Source organism: Salvia splendens, chromosome 1 (assembly GCF_004379255.2).
Source record: "Salvia splendens isolate huo1 chromosome 1, SspV2, whole genome shotgun sequence".
Taxonomy (NCBI): Eukaryota; Viridiplantae; Streptophyta; class Magnoliopsida; order Lamiales; family Lamiaceae; genus Salvia; species Salvia splendens.
The window spans coordinates 31,142,234-31,155,961 of NC_056032.1; positions in this window are offsets into that span (position 1 = coordinate 31,142,234).

Consider the following 13,728-nt stretch of genomic DNA (forward strand, 5'->3'; position numbering starts at 1 on the left):
ATAGAAAAAATAAGAAAATAAAATAAAAAATTTAAATCACTGCCGGCGTAGCCGCGGCGGCCGGCGGTCGCTGGATCTCGGCCGGGACCGCCCCTTCCCCTTCCCGCCCCGCCCTGGCTATACCCATACAGCAGTGGTCCGCGGCGGCAGCCGGGGCGGCACCACTGTGGACACTCTTAGTTTGTCTCACAAAAGGATATCACATTTTCATTTTTGAAAAAGTTCTCTCACATTAATATAAATATAATATTTTCTCTCTTCACTTAACACACAAAATAACACTCCTAAAATTTCGTGCTATTACAAAAGTATGTCATCTATTATGGGACGGAGGGAGTATAATTTTTTCAAAATGAGTGCACAAAATGAAAAGACTTTACTACTGTGAAACAGAGGGAGTAAGTTTTTTGTGTCCTAGACTATTACACAGTAAGATTTAACTTAAATAACACTAACAATATTGGTTGCAAATTTTTCTTGAAGTATAAAAGAATAATCACAAGTAAAATCAAAAGAGAGAGAAAAAAGTGAAAGGGGCACAAATCATAATCTGCATTTCAATTGTTCAACAATAAATCATCTTGAATCGTTATGAAATAAAAAATGCTAAAAAGCAATTCTTTATTTTGAGAGGGAAGAAATTATGAGAAAGTTAGTAGTAGCATGTGTAAATAAATTATTATAGTAAAAATTGGAAAGCTCCCAAAAGTTACAACATGGAATTGCTTGTATTGGTTTTGCAATTAGTGTACCCAACATGGTGAGTAAACAAAAGCAACTTTGGCCATTTTGTATGGTATGCCTCACCATTTTGATCATTTCATCCCATCATATAAAACTAGAAAGAAAATTTTCCCCATCCCACATACATAAATTGTACTATGTGAGTTGTGAATTCCATTTTGTGTACCAAAACTAGGCACAAATATTTTCCACCTAGGTTTTGGAAAATGACCATTGCTTGCATTTGGCATAATAATCCTATTCAATTCATTATACGTGTAAAATTCTAGTATGCCACGCCACGACAACAGATATTCACAAGATGATAGTACTTTAATAAAGTGAAGCACATATATGTTACGATAATAATAGTAAATATACTGTGTATGCAAAATGAGTATGCTTAATAATGAATGGAGAATGCTATAAGTTGAATAATTCATAATAGTATTCAAGTGTGATAATACTAATGAGGAAAAATATAGAATGTGTTAATGGATGACACATTTTTTTGATGATAGAAAATGCACTTAAAATTGTGAGCAGCAAGTCCAAATCAATTTAAAAAAACTGCAAAGCACAAGGGGTACACAAGCCTTTTTCCTAAATCAGTATCACTATTATTAGCTTTAATACCTAGAAAATAATCATCATTAGTATGAATACTACTACATTTATTATCTCTCTCTCTCTCTCTCTGATCCCCACCATGTGAGAATCTTGAGGAATCATCACTTTCACAGGGCTTGACAATTGAAAAATATGCACATAATGAGTGGAGGGGCAACATATATAGAGAGAGGCAAAGCTATGTTGAAATTGTTGTTTCAACAAATCTAGTATTTGGACATCTGTCATGCACTCAAAGGAACTTTCCTCACATTCCAAACGTGTCGATATATACTCTTCTTTGCGTGCAACTAAAAAGAAAAGAAAAGAAAAAAGAATGCATGTTGTTTGAGTATTAAGTATTAACGTTTACATATCAACTATAAACAACCTAGCTACGTCATCAAGTTCAACTTCATATACGTTTGATTATTTGGTACTATTAACAAGATTTTCCATGTATCAAAATTTTGGAAAACAAATATTAGTTGCAAAGATATATGGATTTTTGGTTCATTTTTAATGCCATATATGTAGCTTTAATGACATTGAGTATGAGTTTGGATCTAAGACGTCTCTCCAACAGAATCCCATTGAATATGATGAGTTTTAATGTCATATTATTTTCGACAACATAATAAAGGTTGAATAGTGCAGTAGTATTTTTTTTCTAATCAAATAATGTTGAATTTATTACTACCTCCGTCCCAAAAAAATAGACAAAATTGTAAATGACACGAGTTTTAATGCACAATTGGTAAAGTAAGAAATAATGAGGAAAAATGTGGTGGAAGTAGTGTTAGTGGATTATGGTGTCCATATTTAGAACGATGTGTATGGCTAGTATTTGTTTTAAACTTTCCATATTTAGAATTAGTCTAATTTGGTGGACACCCAAAATGGTAAAATTAGTCTATTTTTTATGGATAAATGTAGTACTTTCTACCTGCTGCCAATTAATTAAAAGCTCAAAATAAAAATCTTTTTAAAAATTTTTATAAGTAAATGAATATATGTATTTAAAGACCGCGTTATTAAGGATTTGAACCTTAGACATTTGGCTTTAGGCATTGCCTCTTTGCCACTTAGCCAACTCATACACACTCTTTTAATCTTTATTGATGCTCCATAGAGATGTCATGCATCTCTTTTCATTCTGTGACCGAACTATTAATAAACCCTTACAAAACTATAATAAAAAAAATTAAGTATTAATTTATTAAAAATAAAGGACTTTTTATAAAAAAAATAATTAAAATAAGGATGTCAGTCGAGTCAAATCATCTTATTTCGTGTGAAACCTACTCCAGTTGCAACTAACTGGGTTGAAATTTTATCCAGATAAACTTCTCCAATTATTCTAACCCTCTTAATTTAGTCGACTATCCGAATTAATCCACGAGTTTTTGGGTTGTACTGAAGCAATGGCCATGTTAATTATTTGATGTCGCATAGCCTTTATATTCGAAAGAAAAGAAAAATAAGATAAAATACCGGATCATCATTTAATGATAAATTTAATACTGTACCAAATAAATACATAGTTAGAATAAAATTAAAATTAGGCCATAGTACTAATTTTATAATGGACACATTTTTTATTTCTTTGTTGGAAGTAGCGAAAAATAAAATCATCGTAAAGAAAAAAACTGTGGAACTATTATTAATCCCACATAATGTGAAAATATATAGTACTAATTATTTAGTGGATCCATTGCGAAAATTCTTTAAGGCGAACAAAAGTGGTGTATGTAAATGAAAAAGAAAGCTTTATCTGAGATATAAAATTTTGATTGGTTGTTAGAGAAATGATCAACGTAGTTCTGCCGACATCAATATGTCACGTGGCGAGTATTGCCTAAAATCCATACACGCACGTTTTACTTGTTCCATTATTCCTATTCGAATTCGATGAAACACGATAGATTGTTCATCCCACTCTTCGATTTTAATTTACCATATTCAATCAGGCTTCCCACTTTTAGCATTTAACTATCATTCATTTTAATAATTGATAAATGTCATTTATGATTAGCATATATTTTGAGACAATATGAATTTTAAATGCATAAATTCATAATTTATGAGAGATATGGAGAAAAAAGTTATTAAAATATTGTTATTGGAGAAAAGATAATGAAATCCACTTTGCTAGAGAATTTTTTTTTAATTTTTTTATTAAATAGAAATGGATTATTTTTATTGTACAAACTAAAATAAAAAAGGGTGTTTATTTTCATGAAACAGAAGGAGTATAATTGGTTAAACTTCAACTTTGAAAAAAAAATTTAATCAATATGATATTATAACATATAAAATAATTTTTAGTTCATTTACTACTTTTTGGGGACACATATATACTAAGTACTTAAAATAAGATCAAACTTTTTATTTGTCAAAACTAAAGCAAACTAGATCACTAGATTAGGATGATTATCTGTCTATATTATAATAGATTTATAAGATTTATTATATTTCTTTTATTCCATAAAAATAGGATTTTTAGGATGACACAGAGTTTGAACACATAATTGGTAAGGTAAAAGAGAGATAGAAAGAAAAAGTAATTGAAGTATTGTTAGTGGAAAATGTAGTCCACCTCATTAGAGAGAAAGAAGTTACCAAAAATAGAAGTTGACTACTCCCTCCGTTCCCTCATAGTTAAGGCGAAACTTTTCGGCACGGAGTTTAAGAAATGAATGTTGAGTGTGTTAAATAAATAGATAAAAAAGTAAGAAAGAGAAAATGGTAGAAAAAATAAAGTAAAAAGTTAATAAAGTAAAGAGAATAAAGTAAAAAGTGAACAGAGTAGAGAGAATAAAGTAAGAGAGAGTAAAGTAAGAAAGAGAAAAAAGTTACTATATATGGAAATGACTCAACTATGAGGGAACTTTCCGAAATGAAAAAATGACTCAACTATGAGGAAACAGAGAGTGTATTTTAATGGGACAGACCAAAATAAAAAGAGTCTCTATTTTTACGGGATTGAGGAAATATGTAGTATTGGTAAATTAGGAATCAATCTTTTTTGTTTTAAACTCATTTTGTCCAACTACCAATACTATTTTTTTATATGGATGTAGGATTAATCTAGACCACTAAATTTGAAAATGGATGACCCAGATTCATTACAGAAATCATATCATTTTTCCAGAGCTACTATGCCATTGTGGGGTAATATGGTCCATTCCAAATTAAAAAAAGCAATGAACAATGGTATAGTAGGTCCGAAAAAATGACCATATTACCCCAAAGGTGTAAATAAATTGATGTTAATTCACTTTGAGAGTTATCTCCTTTGTAAGAGTTTATCCAATTTCATTATCAAATGGTTACTTGATTAATTGTGTAATTAATTGAGTAAAGGCAAGGCGGATCTATATGTTATTAAAGAGGGGTAATTGCCTCACCTCATGTTTTTCATCCCATGTATTTATATAACCATTTTAAATTAATTTCTTTTAATCTTCTACTAATTGCCCCTCCTCAAAATTTTAAAATTCCTTTATATGTAAATTTGCTCCCTTTCCTACAAATTCCTAGTTCCGCCCCTGAGTATGCAATCTACCTTGAGTGTAGTTAGAATTTTGTAGTCATTATATTGTTTGCATTGCCATCGTTCTTTAGATGGAGGTTCGTACGTCCAAAAGAGGATCCCTACCTCATTACACCTTCATCCCTTTTCTTTGATATAAATCCTTTAGATCTATTTTTTTTGGTTAAATCCTATCCTTTAGGTGTCATTTTGTTAGATCACACTTAGCAAGTATTGAGCAAGCAATTCATGAATCTCCTCATGAAGATTCATACTATAAAGTAGTTATGTGTACACAACTAGATTGGTTTACATAATTCCTAGATAAGTATTCCTGTGCCAAGGTATTCGAGTTGTATCCGTTTTGTATTGTCCCAAGATAATAAATGTCATTTCTTTGGCAAAACAATTTATTCTCTCTCCTCTTTCCTCTCTCGTTCCCTCTCATACTTTTTTTTCTCTCCTACTTTTATTCTCTCTTCACTCTAACTTTTAAACAACAATTTTACAAATTTTGTGTCCAAAAAAAATAACTTAACTACATTGGGACGTAGGAAGTATTTGCTAGCCCTAGTTACATGATTACCTTTTTAAGTGTTTAACCTTAGTTAAACTTAAATTCATTTCATTTCAAGGCTAAAGCAACCCAATTTCCCTACTCATTACTAGGACTAGTCAATACAACAGAAAAAATAAATTACTTAAGGGTTAGTTTCTTCACCAAAAATCCTAAACACCGAGAATACTAAACCAAGAAAGGTCTTAATTTTATACTCGAGGGAATGACAATCCACCTTACCATAGTGCTAACCTAGATTAAAGTAATGGATATATAGTTGAAAAATACTTAGTTTGATCTGGCAAAATTTCGCTTGAGAATGAAGGAAAGTGGACTCGGTCACACTAAGCAACTTGTATGACTTACACTACCAATATCATTTGCCATCAAGCTTTGTTAGATGCTCATTTGTGCAGTTTAAACGCCCTTTGCATCCATCTAAACAGTAGATTGTAGGTTAAAAGCACTTCATTTAGCTACCACGATGTAACTCCTGTTGGAAAAAACGTGTAAAACATGGAGGATTTTGGAGGCTTTTCACATGGCCTAGACCTATGGCCTTTCAACTTGTGTAACCTCTATTTTCTTCATGTTGTATCTTGAATGCCAAGCTTTTCAAGTACCATCCTCTATCCTATAAATAGGTGGATTTGAGCCAACAACAAACATTCTCTCTTTTCCCTCAAGGTCTCTACATCATAGTGTGCATCTTAGGAGCATTGTCTAGCTCGATTCTCGGAACTCCATCAAGTTCGCCGTTGCCTAGCGGGTTTGAGGTGCTTCTACACGCTAGGAGGAAGTCGTTTTATCTTTGGGGGCAATACGCCATTCCGTGAGCACTAGACGGGGCGTAATTTATCTTGCGGAAAGAGGGCTTTCCTCGACTCGACTTATAAATTTTGTTTGCTTTATTTCCGTTGTAATTTTCATTCATCTTTTTGTTGCAAGTTTTCTTTCGCTTGTATTAGTTAGAGTACTGCATGTACACGGCTTGAGAATTTCTTCCCACTATTTCTAACAATCGCAAGACAAATTAGTGTACTCTTCTAAGACAGGGTTATATCAATCGAAGTTGGAGAAAACCTGAGCTTCAAAGCTGGAATGAAGAAACGAACAGTACCAATGTTCATGAGCTACGAAATGGTTAATTCCTTGAGATCTACTCTCTTGAGAATTGTGTTTATCGTTTGTCATTTGACAAGCAAGACCAATTTAGACTTGGTAGTAGTAATTGGGATGCATGGGTTGTTGAATATACCAATGCACATATGGTTCAATATAATTGTGTACTTATTGGTGGAGACAATATTGTGCAAATTATTTGAACGTGTTGTTATAAACTACAATGATCACGAGGTGGTCGCAATGGTCTCCGATGTGAACCATGGTAACAATCCAAATGAATGGTTTGTTGATACAGGTGCCACATGTCATGTGTGCTCTGAAAGAAGCGTTTTTTCCACCTACAAATCTGTTGGAGGTAGAAAAGTACGTATGGGAAACCAAGCCTCTTCTAAGGTGGTTGGTGTGGGTAATGTGTTCCTAAAAGTAAGATCTAGAAAAGTTCTTACCCTTAGGGATGTACTGCATATCCGAAATAATTTGGTGTCAGGCTCACTTCTAGTAAATCATGGATTTTCACTAGAATTTGAGAGTGAAAAGGTTATATTGACCAAGTATGAAAAGTTCATAGGTGAAGGTCACCTAGCGAATGGGCTTTTTGAGCCGAATGTTACGGTCATTCACCGTGGAAAAGGAATAAGCAATAAGGAAGATGACACATCCTCTTATTTGCTTGAAAGCTCTGATTTATGGCATAATAGATTGTGACATGTAAATCTAAATGCTATAAAAAGATTAGTAAATCTTAATTTACTAAAAGTAGATAAGTTTAACTCACAAGAAAGATGTGAAGTGTGTGTTGAAGCCAAAATGGCTAAACTGCCGTTCCATTCGGTAGAGCGAAGCACAAAACCTCTTGAATTGATCCATACAGACGTATGTGATTTGAAATTTGTGCAAACAAGAGGTGGTAAAAAGTATTTCATCACGTTTATAGATGATTGCACAAGGTATTGTTACCTTTACTTATTAAGAAGTAAAGATGAGGCAATTGAGGCGTTCAAAGACTTCAAAAATGAAGCTGAAAATCAACTTAATTGTCGAATTAAGTGTGTTCGAAGTGATAGAAGTGGTGAGTATGTAGCGCCGTTTGCAGAATTATGCCATGCAAGTGGAATAATTCACCAAACCACAGCTCCATATTCTCCTCAATCAAATGGTGTTGACGAACGCAAAAATCGAACACTAAAAGAGATGATGAATGCTTTGTTGATTAATTCAGGATTACTCCAGAACATGTGGGGGGAGGCTGTGTTAACAGCGAATCATATCCTGAACAAAATTCCACAAAAAAATAGGGATGTGACTCCTTATGAGTTGTGGAAAGGCAAGAAACATTCGTATTCATACCTCAAAGTGTGGGGGTGCTTAGCGAAGGTAGAAGTGCCTCCTCCGAAACAAGTTGCAATAGGCCCTAAAACAGTCGATTGCATCTTTATTGGCCATGCAGTTAATAGTAGTGCATATCGTTTCCTAGTCGATTGCTTCTTGCGATTGCTGCTTTGCACAATCTTGAGATTCACCAAATGGATGTGAAAACTGCGTTTCTGAATGGTGATCTGGAAGAAGAAATATATATGGAACAACCTGAAGGGTTTGTTGTGCCTGGGCAAGAGCGTAAAGTATGCAAACTGGTAAAATCATTATATGGGTTGAAGCAAGCGCCGTTACAATGTCACTTGAAGTTTGACAATGTGATGTTGTTAAACGGGTTCACTATCAATGAGTGTGATAAGTGTGTTTACATTAAGAACACAGATAACGGTTTTGTTATTGTGTGTCTTTATGTAGATGATATGTTGATTATGGGCAGCAATAGTGCCATTATCAACGAAACCAAAAATATGTTGAAGAGAAATTTCGACATGAAAGATATAGGTTTAGCTGATGTGATTCTCGGAATCAAAATTAAAAGGAATCATGAGGGAATTGCTCTGACACAATCTCATTATATTGAGAAAGTACTAAAGAAATTTCACTTGTTCGATTGTGAGCCAGCTAAGACTCCATTGGAACCCAACGTGCATTTGAGTAAACACACGGGTGAGCCTGTAGCTCAAGAAGAATATGCAAGGATCATAGGGAGTTTGATGTTTATCACAAACTGCACCCGACCAGATCTTGCGTGTACGGTGAATAAGCAGAGCCGATTTACGAGCAACCCAAGCAAGGAACATTGGAAAGCTCTGCGTAGGGTTTTGAGATACTTGAAGTATACTCTTAACTTTGAGCTGCATGTACCAAAGATATCCCCAAGTAATTGAAGGGTACTGTGATGCAAATTGAATCTCTGATTCAAAAGACTCATTTTCGACAAGTGGGTATGTGTTCACTATGGGGGGTGGTGCTGTCTCGTGGAAATCAACGAAACAGACGTGTATTGCTCGTTCCACCATGGAATCTGAGTTTATCGCATTGGATAAAGCAGGGGAAGAAGCCGAGTGGCTCAGAAATTTCCTAGAATGTATTCCATGTTGGAAGAAGCCAGTGCCGACAGTAGTGATATATTGTGATAGCCAAGTAGCTATAGGGAGAGCACATAGTGGCTTATACAACGGTAAGTCTTGACATATTCGTCGGCGATAAAATACCGTCAGACAATTGATCACAAGTGGTGTTATCACAGTTGACTATGTAAGGTCAGTTGATAACTTAGCGGATCCGTTAACAAAAGGTTTAAACCGTGATCAAATGCATAAATTGCTAAAAGGAATGTGACTGAAAACCACATCTTAAAAAGATGATTATAGTGGTAACCTAACCATACGATTGGAGATCCCATGGGCTTGGTTCAATGGGAAAACGAAGCTATATGAATCTAGTTGTAACACTCGGAAGATTTTTAATCTTCGCCCATTCTTTAGAAAGCATTGAGTGTTGTAATCTACATGTGGTAGGAGGCTAAGTTTTGACTTTTAATGATTCTTGGAAACCTTGAGGGGGTGGGTATTGCAGGATTTGGAAAAGAATCACCTATGTAAAAGAAGAAGTGTGGGCCGCTTCAATATGTGAATCACTTATGAGTCCAAAGTGGTGTTCCATGGCCAGTAAAGGACACAAACGTGAGAACAGATGAGTTTGTAAATAATATTGTGTCAATATTATTGTCTCGGTATACACCAAGGAGGAATGGTTCAAGGCATCACGTCCACCAGGCCGCCGGTATACCCGATAGTGTTGACTATGGAAAGTTCAAAGCCCCAAGCTACTATTCCAAATGCAATATTATTTCTCGAGAATTGAGCAAAGAGTCTGCATGCATACATGTCTTATGTTGGTTTGAGCTGGCAACGCTCTAACCAATGTGGGGGATTGTTGGAAAAACGTGTAAAACATGGAGGATTTTGGAGGCTTTTCACATGGCCTAGACCTATGGCCTTTCAACTTGTGTAACCTCTATTTTCTTCATGTTTTACACATTTTTTCCAACAATCCCCCACATTGGTTAGAACACTGCCAGCTCAAACCAACATAACACATGTATGCATGCAGACTCTTTGCTTAATTCTCGAGAAACAATATTGCATTTGGAATAGTAGCTTGGGGCTTTGAACTTTCCATAGTCAATACTATCGGGCATACCGGCGGCCTGGTGGACGTGATGCCTTGAACCATTCCTCCTTGGTGTATTTCGAGACAATAATATTGACAAGCTACTATTCCAAATGCAATATTGTTTCTCGAGAATTGAGCAAAGAGTCTACATGCATACATGTCTTATGTTGGTTTGAGCTGGCAGCGCTCTAACCAATGTGGGGGATTGTTGGAAAAAACATGTAAAACATGGAGGATTTTGGAGGCTTTTCACATGGCCTAGACCTATGGCCTTTCAACTTGTGTAACCTCTATTTTCTTCATGTTGTATCTTGAATGCCAAGCTTTTCAAGTACCATCCTCTATCCTATAAATACGTGGATTTGAGGGATATGAAAGACCAACAACAAACATTCTCTCTTTTCCCTCAAGGTCTCTACATCATAGTGTGCATCTTAGGAGCATTGTCTAGCTCGATTCTCGGAACTCCATCAAGTTCGCCGGTGCCTAGTGGGTTTGAGGTGCTTCTACACGCTAGGAGGAAGTCGTTTTCTCTTTGGGGGCAATACGCCATTCCGTGAGCACTAGCCGAGGCGTAATTTGTCTTGCGGAAAGAGGGCTTTCCTCGACTCGACTTATAAATTTGGTTTGCTTTATTTCCGTTGTAATTTTCATTCATCTTTTTGTTGCAAGTCTTCTTTTGATTGTATTAGTTAGAGTACCGCATGTACACGGCTTGGGAATTTCTTCCTACTATTTCTAACAACTCCAAAAAGCTTATTTTATTAATGCCCTTAAATTAAACTCTAAGTCTTTACATGGTTTATCTCATCAAAGAAATTCAAGCTACATCTAACTATTACAAACATGTATTGCACGTAGTGAATCACTTGTAAATGCTATATAACTAATTTTGTTCTCCACATAATAATTGGATATATTTTTCTTATAATTTAAAAAGCTGATGTATGAAGGAATTAAAAAGAGATCGGTCTTTAGAAATAACAAAAATGATATTCTATTTATTTGTAGCGCAGTTGGCAGTGAGGAGCTGTGGTGATCTTGAGGTCATAGGTTCAAATCCCGCGACCTGTTGGAGGACTTTCGGTCTTAATTTATAAACCCGGTCAAGCTGAATTGGTTTGAACTACGCCAAAGGGGACTTTCGGTCTTAATCTATAAACCCGGACAAGCAGAATTAGTCGAACTACGCCAAAGGGAAGGCTCGAAACATATGTGATCAAACAAAAAAATTGATATTTTTAATTTAATGTAAATGGTAATTGAATAAATTTTCCCATGGTGATGATAAGGCTCATCTCGAAAATATTTTATATTCTGCAACGACAGAAACAATATTATTCTACAACGTCGATAGCTACATTTGACCATTTGAATACTTAAAGTGTCATTAATAAGTGGATATCTATCTATTTTTGCATTATATAATTATATAAATTTTAGTGGCGAAGTCAATTAAGAACTATCGCTCGCTGTCACCTAGACAAATTAATGTGGAAGTATACCTTAAAAAGGTGTATAATGTCTGAGAGAATGTTCTTCGACTATATCCTAGCTAGATCAAATAAGCATGTGGCTTTTGAATAAGAGTGGTGCGTATAATATGCGTGTCATTCTCGAAGTTCAATTTTTTTTTATTTAGAGAATTGCCCATAATTAATATGAAAATCGATCAAAATAAAAGTTGATCTCAAACGAAGGTCAAATCCCGATCACAAGATGTCAATCTAATAGTCAATAATTAACCAATAATACAAAAGATCATTATTAATTAATTTTAGGTCATTTTATGAAATTTAAATTTGAGGTCATTTTTAGATCATTTTAGGCCATCCTTGCTTAAATGACTTAAAAATGACCTCCTTATGTTTGATTTTGTGTTTCGTGTTAAGATTGAATTTTGCATATATCACAACCCTAATTAATACTCCCTTTGCCCCATTAAAATGAAACGTTTTCTTTTTAGGATTGTCCTATTAAAAATGAAACATTTCCTATAATAGAAACAACACCATCTCTCCTTTTTCATCTCTTTCACTTTATTCTCTCCTTATTAACTCACAAAACAACACTACATAAAATCTCGTGTCGAAAATCAAATGTTACATTTCTAATGGGATGAAAGGAGTATTATTAATGAAAAATATTTATGCCCAGATGAAAAGAATACTCTCTTCGTCCACCAATATACGACCATGTTTGATCAGGCACGGATTTTGAGAAATGTAGTGGAAAGTGAATTGAAAGAGTTAGTGGAATGTTTATACTATTTTTATATATTAATTTTATAATAAAATCTAGTGAAATAAAGTTAGTGGAATGTGGGGCCATACCCAAATTAGTTAAAAAGCAAATAAGACATTTATTGATAGACAAATGAAAATGGCAAAATGAAACATTTATTGATGGGCGGAGGGTATACTGTGGGCAACTGCCCGCTTGATTTAGATCATTAGTACAACTTAGATAGTGGTCTTAAAAAACTAATCACTTTAAATCATCAATGAAATCAAATTATGTACTCCATTCTTTAGTTTGTTTACCATTTATTTGCACATGTTGTAATTAGGGGAAAGTTATTCTTTTTTACTTTACGACTTCGAGCTATCCTTCAAATGTGGAGTATATATATCCGGAAAAGATGCAAAATTATTTAGTATATTATATAGTAGAATATAAATATTTCCCTAACCACTAGACGCCCATTGATTTGTGTGTTTATATTAGATGAGACGGCGTATATGCAACAACTTTATTCACTTCATGACTTAGTACGAGAAAATTAATTAAAATACTATATTAACCATAAACAAAAAATTGATTTCTTCACATGCTAATTAACCTTAATTGATATATGTTGATTGTTGACCGGTGTGCAAACCCAATTAAATTAAATTTGTATGAATCTACGTTAAAACGATAAAAGAACCGCTTTCTCTTTTTTAATCCCGACACGAGATAGTACTTAAACCTTAAACACTGAAACAAATAAAGATTAGCTAGCTAGTCAGATTTGATATATACTTCCTCCCTCTCATAAAAAATAGTCTTCTTTTTCCATTTTTGGGTCCTACAAAAATAATCATATTTTACTTTTATCATAAATGGTAAATAGGTCGAACAATCCACCAATTTATTTCACTCACATTTTATTATAAAACTAATATATATGAGTGAGACTCATATTCCACTAACTTATTTTAACATATTTTTCTTTACATTTCTTAAAACTCAGTGTCATAACCAAGTAGGACTTTAATATCTGAACGGAAGGAGTACACTCCAAAACATTTTCATTCACAAATGGGGTGTTCGGTTTGTAAGATTGTATCTCAGGATTAAATATGTAGTGTCTTAAATAAATAATTAATTATAAGATAATTAAGCTAACCCCTCTAATTAAAATAATCTCAGAGCTTAATCCTAAATTATATCTTGATACTATTTTATATAAAAAACCAACCAAGTTAAAATATCCCACGATTTAATAATGTATGTTATTCTCAGACGAGTTCCACTTGTTCACGGCGCCGGAAATTCTTACTCCTGTTCTATCCTATAGTAGTGTATGGCTAATTGCTATATATATATATATATATATATTTCTCTTCTCTCACTCCACTTA